Source organism: Petromyzon marinus, chromosome 8 (assembly GCF_048934315.1).
Source record: "Petromyzon marinus isolate PM22_M1 ecotype Great Lakes invasive population chromosome 8, UKy_Petmar_22M1.pri1.0, whole genome shotgun sequence".
Taxonomy (NCBI): domain Eukaryota; kingdom Metazoa; phylum Chordata; class Hyperoartia; order Petromyzontiformes; family Petromyzontidae; genus Petromyzon; species Petromyzon marinus.
This window is the reverse complement of record NC_133674.1, coordinates 16,553,589-16,568,133: the sequence shown is the minus strand read 5'-3', so window position 1 is coordinate 16,568,133 and position 14,545 is coordinate 16,553,589.

The following is a 14,545-nucleotide window of genomic DNA, read 5'->3' as shown; positions in this document are numbered from 1 at the left end:
ATTTCGCTGCCTAGACGAAGGCATCTCCCCCGTGCCTCGCCGTTGGACATGGGGGGGGTTGCTTGACCATACTTCACCACGCTGGTCAGTGTGGTGTTGGTTAATGGGCCAGGGCTCAGGGCCGGTTTAGATATCACTCGCTACTGACGTTAGCCGTCGCCAGGAAAAAAAAAGACAAAACCCAAGTCTCAGGTTCATCACACGGCGTGCTAACCGCCACCCCACCTCAATGTGTCAAATAAAAAATATATACTATTTTTTACTTTACCAGGTAAGGCCCAGTGAGCTATATAGCTATTTTTTCAGAAGCGACCTGGCCACAAAGGATAGCAGAACGAAATTGCTTACCGCGTGGACATTTTTAGCAGCCAAAACAAATCTTAAATGTAACGTTGATTCTAAATGTGGATGGGAGAAACCGAAGGACCCGGAGAAAAATCCACACGACCACGGGGAGAGAGAGAGAACACGCAACTCCAAATATACAACAGGCGTCAGGGTCGGGATCAAGATCGAACCCACGATGTCCTGTATACTGGTCGAGGTAGTTAATATCTCGTCACCGTATCGCCCGTATATCGGCAGCTCTCACAAAATAACGTCTTCATATTGACACGGTGATGCATTTTCTCAATGCAGTGGGGGGGGGGGGGGGGGGGAGAGGGGGGGGGCGCTGACTATTGTCGCAGGGCACTTTGATAAAGGAGATGACGATGGCGTAATGTCTACGTACCCACTTTACGGGCGCGCATAGTAGAAGCGATAAAGCATTGACGGGCCGTGGGCCAACATCTGTTATGGACGTGCACACTGCTCCCACAGCTCTTGTTTAAAGGGGGGGTGGTTGGGGGGAAGCGGGAGAGGGCATTACACAGCCAATGTTAGACACAATTTAAACAACAATTACTCGCTGACGATGTGATCCCCGTTCGTCTATCGTGCACTCTGCTCTCTCCCTCCCACCAACCACCACCCCGTGTATTTGAGTTTTTTTTTTTGTTGGCAGCGTCATAGATACACAAGCTCAATATTGCTATTTTGCTTTGGCTGATAACTTTTAAAAAAATCTTAAATAATCTAATGGTTCAGACGATGGCCCTTGTCAGAAGTAGACTTTAAAAATTAAGTCGAATGCACGCGCGGGTTTGTTCTGCCAAGAGCGCACGTTACACGCTCTTTGAGTAGTAAAAAGGACAAGAGACAAAACATTTTGCCACGCTGCATTGCCAATGTTGCACATGCACATTGGGAATAAGATTGCCTTAAAGAGGAAAGTACAGAACGATAACATAAATTACGTATTTGGCCGTGGCCCTTTCTCGTCCCTCCTATGAAGAGTGGCCATTATTATTTATCGTGCAGAAGGATAGTTGCCCGAAACGTCGCCCACATTGAATTTTCAAAACTCACAAAAACACAGCCAGCAGCTCGTAGCCTTCCATCGTACTCCTCATCGGGGGCGGAGAGGGGGGTACGTTACACTTGAGCAGAAATGGCTTAATTTGGCCTGGCGTGAAATCTCAGTCGCCAAGGCAAATGAGATTTTCCGCCGAGTATTGCTTCATTTTTCCAGGCAGTGCATGGGCAGCTTTGAGCAGCCCCGTCTCGGCTTGCTTGGTGTTTTCTCAAGATTCGGGTTGCTCCCGATGGACAACGCCACCAACATTGGCATTCGGAATCCAGTGCACGAGGTTTCAGCCGGGGAACCAGTTAGGACACTCGCTGCAAACTGATCCCCAGGTGGCCTTCCATATCATCATCGTCGTCGTCGTCATCATAAATCATCAGCAGCCATAATCAAGCCACCGTCGAACGAAAGCCGCTTCCAGGCCGCCACCATCTTTCGCGAGCCTGCCGACATAATGAGCTGTCAGCGTAAAGCAAAACAAAGGTGACCGTTTGAATTCGTCCCTCGCGAAATAAACTGCTGGAACGAAACGCCTTAGCTCAGCCTGCGCAACGACGAAACACACAGAGAGCGTGCCCGCAATGCTAAAGGCAATATAAGTGGCACCGCGCGAGAAGCGGGGTGCTGCCGGGCGCTATCCCTGAATGTTCAGTGTCTGCCGATGACCTTCCCATCACCGCTCTACCCCCACACTCTTCGAGCCTTCCTCCGTCTCCTCCTTCCCCCCCCACGCCATGCCGCAGGTCACCCACAGTGTGTGGCCTCAGGCACAGGCTGTACCTGTATGAAAAATAAGAATAGGTTTTTACCCTTTCTGGCTATAAAACAGGTGTTAAGATGTTCAAACAACAAATAGTTCAATTTTGCAAGGCATCAAGTCTGCAAACGAACATGCTCCAAAAACATTTAACATTTTGCGCGAGGAACGATCCAAGTTGTCCTGCCCCCCCCCCCCCCCCCACCATTGCTCAAAAAGCAGCACGCGGCCCGCACGCCTTTGAACCGAACGTCCGTGCAGTACGCCAATCAAGGCCAGCCGTTCAGCTGAACGTGCCAGAATATATCGGTGTTGTTCGCCAATGTCCAGAGAGGGGCCCACCACTTTCGCCGGCGAGCCATCAGTGTTGAAGGTCGCCGCCACACCGCCTCCAAAGGGAACGTTGTCACGCGTAGTCTATTGTCAGGGGGCCGCAGTAAAGGCCACCAGGAGCTGCCGGTGGCCTTGCGATGAAGAGCACTGCGCCAGATCTTCACATCGACGAAAGTTTCACCCGAGTGATATTTTGGGGGACCTCACTCCCGATGAGACCGGAAGGCGTTGGGGCGGGCGTTGCTGCGGCCCCAACTCCCGTCGAGGTCATCGTTGCAAATTGACGCCAAGATCAGACTCAGCGCATCGTGCACAGACGTGGCACGGCCCACGCGCGCGCTGATTGCACGCAAAAACGCAAAGATCCCCCGTATAGCCTGTAACAAACTGTTGGGGCAAGTGCTGTTAGCGAGCACCTATGAAGGCCGGCACGGCACAACGAGGAGGTGTGTGGCCAGCAACCACGCCCGACCGCCTTTGTCTCCCTCGCGGCGATGTTTACACACCGCACCAGCTACTCATTTCAGGGCTGAGTCGACCTAAGGGAGGCCCACGGACCGGTTCAGATAATCGTCACTGGGTATTGGCCGTGAGCGTGAATCGAATTCGGGCCGCCCGGTTCGTAGCGCAGCGCTCTAACCGCGTGACACACGCACACTAACGAATAAATCATAACTGTGACCGTGACCCCAGCGTGCACGCGGATGGCGCGTGCTGCTGTCACGCGTGCTCAGTGGCTCGCTGCAGCAACACACCAGCCGCTATTTGGGGCCGTCCATAAATGACGTCACGCACCTGGGGGGGGTCAGACAATTGTGACGATCAGTTTAACACGTAGGCTTTCGCGACCAATATTATTCATAATAAGGGTTTTTGGGTTAGATCGCGTTATTTAAAAATGTGTCGTAACCCTCCACCACACGACACGGCCAATCAGCAAAAAAGTGTCACGTTGACAAAGACAAATAGTTCATTACTTTAGCCCGCCGGTGTGTTGAAGAGTGAATCCACAACATTTACAGTTTGAGTACGACGTTTCGCTGGCAATTACATCCAGCATCATCGGGCAATTCGCCCGACACATTTATAAATAACGCGATCTAACCCAAAAACCTTTATTATGAATTTGTGACGATGTGTGACGAGGGGGGGGGGGTTGAGAAATGTGACGTCACATCAAAATTCGCAACTTTAAATAAATATAGACAACACGTTCTACTTAATTAAATATACTTTTTAATAAATGTTTTCTCCTACAACATCAGAGTGCAGCGGCACATTAAATATGCACTACAATGAAAATAGTTTTAAGAGATTTGAAGCATTTTTTTTTTGGGGGGGCAGAGCTTTATGAAGTCATATTTGAGGGGGGGGACTGACTTTTTGTGGCGTCGTGTGACGAAGGGGGGAGGGGGCCAAAAATCGTCCAAAATCGCGTGACATCATTTATGGACGGCCCCTTTATGCACAAGCTGCAATCAGCAAAAGATGCATTATTGATGAGAGATGTTTCCGACAAAATAAATTCCTCCCCCCCCTGCTGCCCCGTCATCCGCCCGTTATTTTTTCATGACAAGCACGCGCTGTAGAGATGACTTAAGAGGGGACTTGGGGAGACGGGGGAGGGAGGGGGATGTCCCAAGGGGAAATGACGCGAATTATGTTTGTATTTGTTCATTTTGTATACGTTGGCGTTTGCCATTGTGTATGGGCAGTCGGCCTGGTTGACTCGTCGCGGTGGCAATCGATGCATCGATTAAACTGGATCGCTCCTCGCGCAAGGAGTGTGTCAGATGTTGCGCGTGAGATTCACGAGAGGTGCAATGCGCGCGTGCACGTGGAATCACTTGGCCTCTCAACTCAGTTCCGACCCTAGCCGAGGTTGAATAAACATGGAACTAAACTATTTATTTTATTTTTCCAGGTAAGGCCAACCGAGCTATACAGCTTTTTTGAGACGCGATCTATATATCACAAACGATAGCTCTGGGGGGTGGGTGCAGGACCGGATTACGATTGTGTAGGCCCCCTGGGCTACAGGTACTGCGAGCCACCCCGTGAAGATTTTTAAAAGGAAAACAAAGTTAAAGAATGTTTTTTTACAAGGCTAACAACAAATAAAATTCAGCATTCACAAATGAAATTACTTCTCACTTCATCTCTGGAGGCCCTCCAGCTGGTAGAGGCCCCTGGTCCTGTGTGGGTGCAGTGATCGTTACACCACGCACATACAGCACTGATCACAATTTAAAACTAAAACTTTTTTTTTATTTCACCAGGTAAGGGCCCACTGAGCTACGTAGCTCTTTTGCAGAAGTGGCCTTGCCTATCACAAATGGTAGCGCAACGAAGTGGCTTACCACGTGCAGCCGTACACTCCCCCCTTTGGTTCTCGAGAGTTAAAACATATGTAACGTTAATAAATACGTAGGGGTTTCATGAAACAAAGTAGTTGTACACACGTGCCCGTGCTTAATTTGTCTTTTCGATTATTTACTTTCTAAAACAAATCTGGCCGTGTCTCGCAGAAAGAGAATTCCCCCCCACTCCCAGGGGATGCGTGTAACCCAGGTTAGGAAGCGCTGCTCTAAACGCATGTTTCTAAATGTGGAGGGGAACACCCGGAGAACCCGGTGAATATAGCCCTTTCAAAAGCAAAGGACAAAACATCAAAGGACGAAAAAACAGGACCCACATCACATCGGCTTGAAAAGGACATTTTTATTGAAACAAAAAAAACATATGTACACACATTTTTTTTGACAAACAGGATGGCTTACCCAACGTCATTGTGAGCTGGAGGACCGAGGCAGTTTTAAAAAAAGCCTTCATTCAACCTCCGACAGAGGGAAAACGATAATGACCGAGCAACCACCCCCCCCCCCCCACAAGAGCCCACGGCACGTCAGCGGTCTCACTGCCACAGCGACCCGGGAAGCCCTGGGGGTCAACTCAGCTCCCACCGGCAAGGCGAGGGAGTTGCGAGTCCGGCTCGGGCAGCCAACTCAGCTGCGCGTGTTGCGTTATTTTGTTAAAACTTTGTTCTGTTTTAATTTTCTCACCCCTTACGCTCGCTTTTGAATCGTCGGCGACGAACTGCGAGGGCAAAGCCCGTGGGGTTCATTAGCGCGCGGGCGAATGTTTCACGGTCGTTTTTTTTGATATTTTCGTGAAAATGTGCCGACGTCTCCATCGCCGCACCGGACACGGGGCTTATCTGCCCTCCCGGAGGTGTCTACCACAATAGGCAGAGTCGTCAGAATCATCTCCACAAATCGGAATGTGGTCATCTGCGAGCTCACCCCCTGATGATCGACACAAGGCGGGCCGCCCGCCTATCCCCGATCAACAAACGACCACTGCGCTGCACTGCCTTGGGTATAGAACAGCACCAACCAGCGCTGCTCCGACATCAATAATTCATTAAACGCTTTCGGACACAACTGACAATCGCTACATCCAGCGCCCAGCTGTGTTATCAACTGGAATCAGTTTTTTTTTCTCTCTCTCTCTCTCTCAAGTACACCTCAGCCCTCGGCCAAATCCTCTCCTCCTCCTCCCCCAAACTTTAAATCGTGCTCCATCCGTATGGCCACGGTCCTTGTTGGGAGGTAATTTTGTGCCCGATTAATTATATTCGAATCCATTTTCGTGGCTTTACAGAATCGTAAAGAAATGCACAGCGCCATTGCTCCCAACCGAGGACCGCGTGAATGAAGAGCGTCGAGGGGTGGGGGAGGAGCCCCTCTGATTTTGCTTGTGACGTCACAGGCAGCCAGGGACACGTGTTAAATCGAATCACAATTCATTTCGTTTTTGCGATTGTCATTTTAACACCGTTTGATAGAGATTTATTTTAGCTTCCCTTTTTTTTATGAATACGCTACAGATTCTGCATTTATATATCAAACAGAATCGTAAAACTCAAGAAAATAAACGGTAATAATTCACTATTATAGATATTTTAAACTCGACCTTACATTGCCGGTTATTTGTTTTTCTAACCACGATTCGGACGATCATCCGCACCGCACCCGTTCATCCGCTCTGCGAACGCCGCGAACAGGCGGCGCACACCGAGGGCAACTCATCATCAGCGTCTCATCCATGCGACGGCGGTGCCTCTACGTCGGAGTCCTCGCGAGCCCGAGCACCACGCGCAGCACCGTACAATTTCGCACACACACCTCGAGCGTCGTGCCACAAACAAAAACGGACCTTAAAAAAAGAAAACGACGAACAAAAAACGCTGCAGTGAAAAACAACTGCGTAGGTCTTCGCGGTTGCACGGTACAGCCCTGCGATGCGTTTTTCCCGGTCGTGCCGCGCGATGTTCCACGCGATGTCCGCACGTTTCGCTCCAAATGCGTGGGGGAACGGCTTCACGAAAACGTCGAGCGAAACGCCAAAAAGACGACGCGCGGTGCAACCCGGCAACGCATCGACGGGAGAGAGAGAGAGCTGCACCGCAGTGTAAACTTTGGGTAAACGGCGGCGAATCGTAACACGCTGCTGCCGCATCGGGGCCGCGCGGTTTTTGGTCCGGAGACTCGGCAGTGCTGTCCCGCTCCCCTAACCATTGGCATCTCTTGCGCCTGCAAGGGGCTGAAGAAAAACCGGCGCAATCGCGCGCTTAAACTCCGCGCAGCCGCGACGAGACGGCAACGCGTGGAGTACGAGTCGACGATGTCTCCCCACGTAGCAGCAGCCATGGCTCTCTTGAGCCCTGCAGGCGTAAGCGGTTATTCCGTGGCGTTCCGCACGCCGGATCTTATTTCGGTGACGGACCGACGGACGTACGGAGGCGGTGGCCAATGATTTCCTTGCCGGGGAGGAGGGACCGGATCTGACAAGACGTTAATTATGGCCAGAATACGGTAGCAGCAGCAGCAGCAGCGATAGAGGTACAACGGCCCTAAAGCCACGGAGACCCCCCCCCCCCCCCTCAAGCCAGTGAGCTATCGGCCTGGGTGGTACGAGGCGTACACGTGGAGCAAAGGAACCCAACAGAAGCAACCCCCCCACCACCACCACCAAATCCCCGCCCCTTAGCCAACCTCCACACCCCCCACCGGTTGCATTTGGCACAAAAAACATCGTACAGTACAACCGCACAAATGATCAATCCTACAGGGATTTTGTTGTTGTTGTTGTTGTTTAAAGGTTAATGGCTAGAATGAATCTCACGAGTGTACGTCGGAAAATAGTGGAAATGCTTCGGGTAAAATGGCCTTTCCTTGAGGTCCGGCTGCATATTTGGGGAACGGCAAAAGCTTGTCTTTATAATATTTGCATACTTCTTTTAAGCGGCTTTCCAAAATGTGACATCAGGCATACTTGGATTTTCGGGGACACGTGTGCACACATTTAACGAGACTTTAGGAGTAACAGAAGCGGGAACTTACCAGCCCAAGACTTTCTTTGTTTCGGGGCAGTAAAAACTGCAAAGTCTGAAATTGAAAACTTCTGCTTCTGTTGCGCTAAAAGCTTGTTAAACATTTGCGGCCATGTCCAAAACCCTATTCCATATCTTGCGTTTTGTTTTGCTCCGAACACGGTAGCATTTAAAATAACGATGGCACAATATTTATATGCCACTATTGCGTTTTATAGTCAACCACCACATACATTGTTTTAGTTTCAAGTGATATGAAACTTATATACATTGTTTTAACGCCACAGTCCCAGTATGATTGTACATCATCAAGTTATAGGGAACCCAAGAGGCAGCATTAAGTCAGCGAGGCCGTGTTTTAATAACATCCTTGAGCTCAAAAGTCTGTGTAAGCGGAGCTGACTGCAGGCATTGACGTGGCACAATGAGGCCTTGAAAGCCACACGAGCGGACAGATGTAACAGAACCAACCATCGAAGCTCGCCACCAAATAAGATGAAGGGAGAACAACGAAAAATAAATCACACGCACCCCGTAATTACCCCCCACTCCCACTTCCCCCGGGGGGGTGGGTGTGGGTGTGCACGCACAAGCGCGTACCGGGAGTGAAGCCGTTGCATAACAACGATACTGTGGCGTCGCGTTCCACGTGTGCGGCCGCAGTGGAAAGATTTGCAGGCATTCACGCTGGCCCCACTCTGTTCGGTGAGAAATCGCGGACGAATGCCATCAACGCGGCGACCGAACATCGATCTCCCGGTCTCCAGAGCAGCAGCAACAACAACGAGTCACGTGTGCGGCTGTGAAGGCGTTGCACGGAGTGGGACCCGTGCGAATCTCGCATGGCCCCCCCCCCCCCCGCCATCACAGTCCCCTCTCCATCGCCGCAACGCTCACCGCTGGGCAAGCAACGTGGCGATGTGCAGCGCTGCCCCCCCCACCCCGGCCCGCCCCGTACACGCCGCAAGGAATTACGACGTCCCGATGGCAGAGGCAACGGTGCCAACGTCAGCGGCTCTAAACGTTATATCATCATTGTCATATATTAACAACAATATTCGAGCCGAGGGCACTGCCACCCACGCAACGACGGGACCTTTAATCGGCTAGAAGCTCCTCTTGGTGATGAACAAAAATAAATAAATTTGCCAAGAACGAGCAATGACCGGGCAATTAGTTCGAACGTCAACGAGCGGTGCTCTAAACCTTAACCGGGTATCGTGTGGTTAGAATCCGACTGCCGAGCAATATTCCAACGTGATTGTCTTTCCAGAAAGTAACTTGCCACGACTCCCTTTTACAGTGGTACAAAAAGCCAATTGCGATGGTGCACATTTGAATTCTAGACATATATTGAAACAACAAAAATCTTGCTTTACGCGCGTGTGGTCGAGATCATCGCACTGCTTACGAAGCCGAGGCGGCCGAGTGTTCGGCCAGCGAGCGGTTTGCGCGGCGCAGAGGCATTTGGGTCGCAGGAGCGCTCCGAAGCGCGGCCACTTGCTCGTTGTGACATCGCTCGCACAAAGAAGGTCATCGTCTCAAATCCCAGCTGTAGAAACGGGCCACAGCCCCAAATCCCCAAAATAAATAAAACAAAAAAATCACAACTGTAAAAGCGCGTCTTTGCCTATCTATTGAGATCACATCTCATCTCTGTAAAAGACAACTTACGTCAGCAGGTTTCTCAACGCAGGCAAGCCAGGCACATCAGCCCTCTCTGCTGCTCATTTGCGAGGCGACAGCTTAGCAGCAATGCAGACGGTGGCAGGAGGAGGGGGAGGAGGTGGAGGTGGAGGCGGAGGATTCGAGGCAGCCAACAAACTGGGTGCGAAACCAGAAGGGAGCATTGAGCAGCAACCTTTGCATGGTGCGGGGTGGGGGGGACAGCTGTCTATGTACTGTGTTGAATTTCTTTCACGCCGTACGTAGCCAACCGTGCTAATCGGAGGAGCGAAGGACAAAAAGCAGTTCTTATGTTGTGTACACGGATTTTAAAGGCTCCACCCCCCCCCCTCCAATATCTAATTGACCCCCCCCCCCCGTGTCCTCCCACTTCAAAATCATTCCCCCATGCGCCCTGGGCTTCATTTCCCAGTCTGTAGTAGGCACGCAAACCTGGTCGTGGCTACAGCTGCTGGATAAGTGGACATATTCTTCGGGCCGCCGACACGGACTGACCCGGCTGGAATGAAGCCGTGCGTGTGCCGTTGCAATAAATGGAAATTGACAAAAAGAACACCACTGGGGGGTCATAATTGGTTTCTTGTGGGTTAGGTTGTGTAAAAAAACAAAGTGTGTGTGTGTCGTAAACACTCCTCCAATCGACACGGTGAATTAATACAAGTGTCACGTGACTAAAACGTGAATATATCATTAGACCTCCTTTGCCAGTACCAAAATGTAATAATAGGGGGTTTCCCCTTTTTTCTGGCAACAAAACTGAAACCTTTTTTTTATACAAGGATTCATGTCTGCATTAACCATAATACCTGCAGTCAAAATGCAAACAAAAAAAACATACTATGATAATATATGCATTGTCCTTGCAACTGATTGGGTCCACACCAAGGGACGGCTTTCTTTTGAGCCTCGACCTAATTGGTGCTCGACCAGATGACGCCAAAAAAAAAGTTTCAGTTTTGTTGCCAAAACAAGGGGGAAAACCCCTATTAAAACGTGACTATCTTACAACTGCATCAGCACTACCGATGATGTTGTTGTTGGTGAAAGAACGTCACGAAGTTGAGATGGGTAGCGACGTGTCGCTGGAGGTTGCATCCAGCAATCAGCTTAACAGCTCAGATGTCGAGATCGTCCCCCCACCTCCCCATGCAAATCGTGAGATTCAAATTCAACAACAACAGCAGCAGCACGGATGGTTCCGCTGCTGCAGCAGCAGGAGTACATTTGGCACGCTCGATTCACGCGACACCTTCACTCATTGGTTGTAGAGGGTGGGTTTGCGACACGCATTTTCCCACGACCCCCAAAAGAGAAACCAATTACGAATCGGAACATTAGTCGTGAAAACCCCGTTATAAAACCACCGGTGTTCACAAGCAGAGCCTCGGTTAGCCAAGAGGAATTCGTCAAGGTCCAGCGCAGAGTTTCTCAACTCCGTTACGCATGACCCGCCCACGGCACAGCTTTTTTTGTGTCATTACCCTACCCTCCAGGCGCGTGCAATGCGAAGTGGCTTTCCCTTTGCTTGCGAACGAAAGACTGGTGATGACAGCCTAGCAGTGGAGTCAATAGCTACTGTACCCGAGTGGCAACTATGCCAAACACCCGCTCCGCGTCTTAACATAGCCGCCTCACCGCCAATTAAGCCGCCTCATTAGCATGTACCAATGCGTCGACTCACCGATCAAACTATTACGCTCGTGATGCATGCATCGAATGGTGCGCGTGAGATTGGTTCCCGATTCGTGTCCGCTACGTGTTTTGTTTTCGTAATGGGTTGGCGTGATCAACAAGGCCAACTTTATGGGCTACAGCATTTACCACAAGGTCAGAAGACAACGATCACTTCGCACATCAAATCGTGACCCCGGCTTTGTGCCCGGTGAATTGCAAATCTGCAGTGTTTGACAACAGTTTTGGTATACGGCTATTGCGGGATGGCTGATAAAAATGTACCTTGATCAGGTGGCAAGTCAAGGTCACGGGACCTTTCAGAGACACAGCCCCATGCAGCCCGGTCACCCAGCAACTCTAGGCGTCACCCTTGACCCTTACTGCGGCCTTGCACCCCTTTGGTTCTCAATCGTAAAAAATAAGCACAATGTTAATAGATGCATAGGGGTTTGATGAAACAAAGTAGTTGTACTCACGTGCCCGTGCTTAATTTGTGTTTTCGATTATTTACCTTCTAAAAACAAATCTGGCCGTGTCTCGCACTCCCAGAAAGGGCATCTCGCACCCCAGGTTAAGAAGAAGAGCCACTGGTTTAGACTATCGGTATGACACGGGGCCCAACAGGCGCATGATGATTCCCCCCCCCACTGCCCGCTGCCCCTCCAGAGATTCGATTTAACCCTTCGGGGTCACGATTTGATTCGATAATCAATTATTTCCATCTCATGTTTTTCCATCGCATAACGCATCGTGTCTCATCGGTTCCATCTTTCTGGTACAGTTGTGTTCGTTCCATTAGCCTAAATGTAATAATGTAACAATGCAATGATGAATATAATTCAGCTGCGCATTATCATTTAACGCACGATTCAACGCATATTTCACAGGCATAAGACGCGATTTGAATCGGTGAATCTATGGACGGTTACATGCCCGGGGCTCGGTATGTTCCCAATAGAAGCGTCGCATTTAACCACGAAAAAAAACCAGAGAAGTCTCCCTCGCTTCATGCGGTCTCGTTTTGTGCGGTTTCGCGCTGCATATGCGGATCACCAATCTATACCCACAATTCGCTCTGTGCGGTTTGAATGTACTCAACATGCCGCTATGCGGGGCGGACGTGGGACAACATTGTTCGTGTGCATTGCATTCGCTACTGGGCAGGCATCCGTCTCGTGCGATTTCACTTTTTGCACCCCCCACCCCCTTTTTTTGGAACGCATCTACTACTCCCACACAAAGCGAGGGAAGCCTGTAACGATGTTCCTCGTGCCGGCTCGGATCGGAGGACAACCGCGCGCGAATTCGTGAACTGCCGAGCCGTGGGATCACCGAAGTGGCCCAGGCGGGGGTTGTGGGTCCTCCGGGTGGTGTGTGGTGGGCCCTGGGTCCTCCCTCTTCTCCGAACTTCTCCTCCCGCAGCACACAGCCCGTGCTTACAACAGGTGCCACCGTTCTTCTGTTCGGAGCCAACACTTTTTTTTAGTACGAATTCAGTAACCCCGCCCCGTCGCACCCCCCCCCCCTCCCCCCAACAATCTTTGAAGAGCCGCGATGCACTGTACGGTGAATACGAGAGACGGTGGCTCCTCAATAAATAAGAGCACGGAGCGGTCCTTAAAGGAGCCGCCCGGTTGCCGACCCCTGGGCTACACCACACGCTCGCTCGTTTGAAGGTTCTCATGCACCGCCCCGAACAAAAACTGCGGTGCTTGCGTGACGAAGCGACGCTCGGAAGCCACCAATAGAACGGCTCAAAACACACTTCCCCCCCAAAAAAATCCCACTTCTGCTTGGGCCACGCGAGCGTCTTAACAACTTTGGATTAGGAGGTTCCTGTGACACGCGTGCTACCCACCACCATCACCACCACCAAACCTTTCCATTGCACTTCCTATAATTCGTGCGCTTGTTATGACGCAAGCGCACATTGCGAAAGTTGGTTCAACGGAAATAACGTAAAGCAGACATCGACGAGTCGTCAAATTGTGGCTATCTTTGCCGGCGTTCTCATCGATCGATGCACAGACGAACCTTCAACACACCCACTGCCGCGACGATATGCTCGGTATATATGCGTGTGTATATATACAGCCTTACTTATAGCATGTATTTAGAACAGTGCATACTGCATCATTGCATGCTTGCCAGTTTTGGTATTCAATAAAAAGTGATTTAATTATGGTGTTTTTTTCTTCTTCACGTATCAAGGGCTTCATACTTCTTACACCCCACGATCTATACGCCACTTATCGGGCACGCGCTAAATTACACTTCAGTCAGCCAAGACGCTTTCTTCGCAGGGTCATGTGTGTGTGGTGGGGGGGGGGGGGGACTGCCGCCGTGCAATAGAACGACGAACAACCACGGACACGAACCAGATCGGAGGAGTGTTGATTTGAAGTTGGAAGGTTTTATAACGTTGGCCAGAGTCTCGGGTCAAGTCGACGACAACTTGTGGAATTTTAGCAGAGTCTTCAGCAATGGATTTCATGCAGTCTGTTAGTCGACTAACCAAATAATCGCGGTCCATTGTGATGTATAGGATTACATAATTTAGCTCGCCGTGACGACATCACATTAACCCCCTCCATTTAAGACGAAAACAGGACGAGGATTTATCCACAATTCTGGCCGTCGCCTGATGAGGTTGTGGTTGTTATAATTACCGTCGAAACCGTTGTGGGGTTAGTCTCAAACACACCGCTGTGCTGAAGTGGCAACCAATTGCCATTGTTTTGTTTACGTGACAAAACTTTCTAATTGGCTGTGTCAGCTGGTGGCGGGTTTAAAGACATTTTACGCGATCTAACCCCCCCCCCCCACCCGCGCCCTCCCCTCTATGATGAATATTGGTAGCGAAAGCCAACTACCACGCGTTAAAACTAAAAGCTGTAAAAACGTGTCCCCTTCTTCGACACGAAACGCTGGTGCGAGGGGGGGGGGCGACCCATAATCCCACACCGCTGCCCCCAGCCAAATGCGTATAGATCGGCAGATCCGTAAACTCTGTAAATGTTTCGCAGGAGATTACAATTTTGCGGTATTCCTCCGCGCACTGCAGTCTCTAAAAAAAACAAATCACGCTACTTACTTCATGCTTAGCCCGAGGCTTCATTCCGACCGGTTGGTTTTGTTCCCATAGTCAGTCACGCTCAGGTCTTTAGGTCGAGGTGGGGGTTGTCGTAATTATAATCCTAGTCGTGCTCGATGGATTTCATTCAGTCATTGGTTAGTAACTAAAAATAATAAGAAAGAACTTACGCTGCCCGACGAACGCTTTCACCACGGA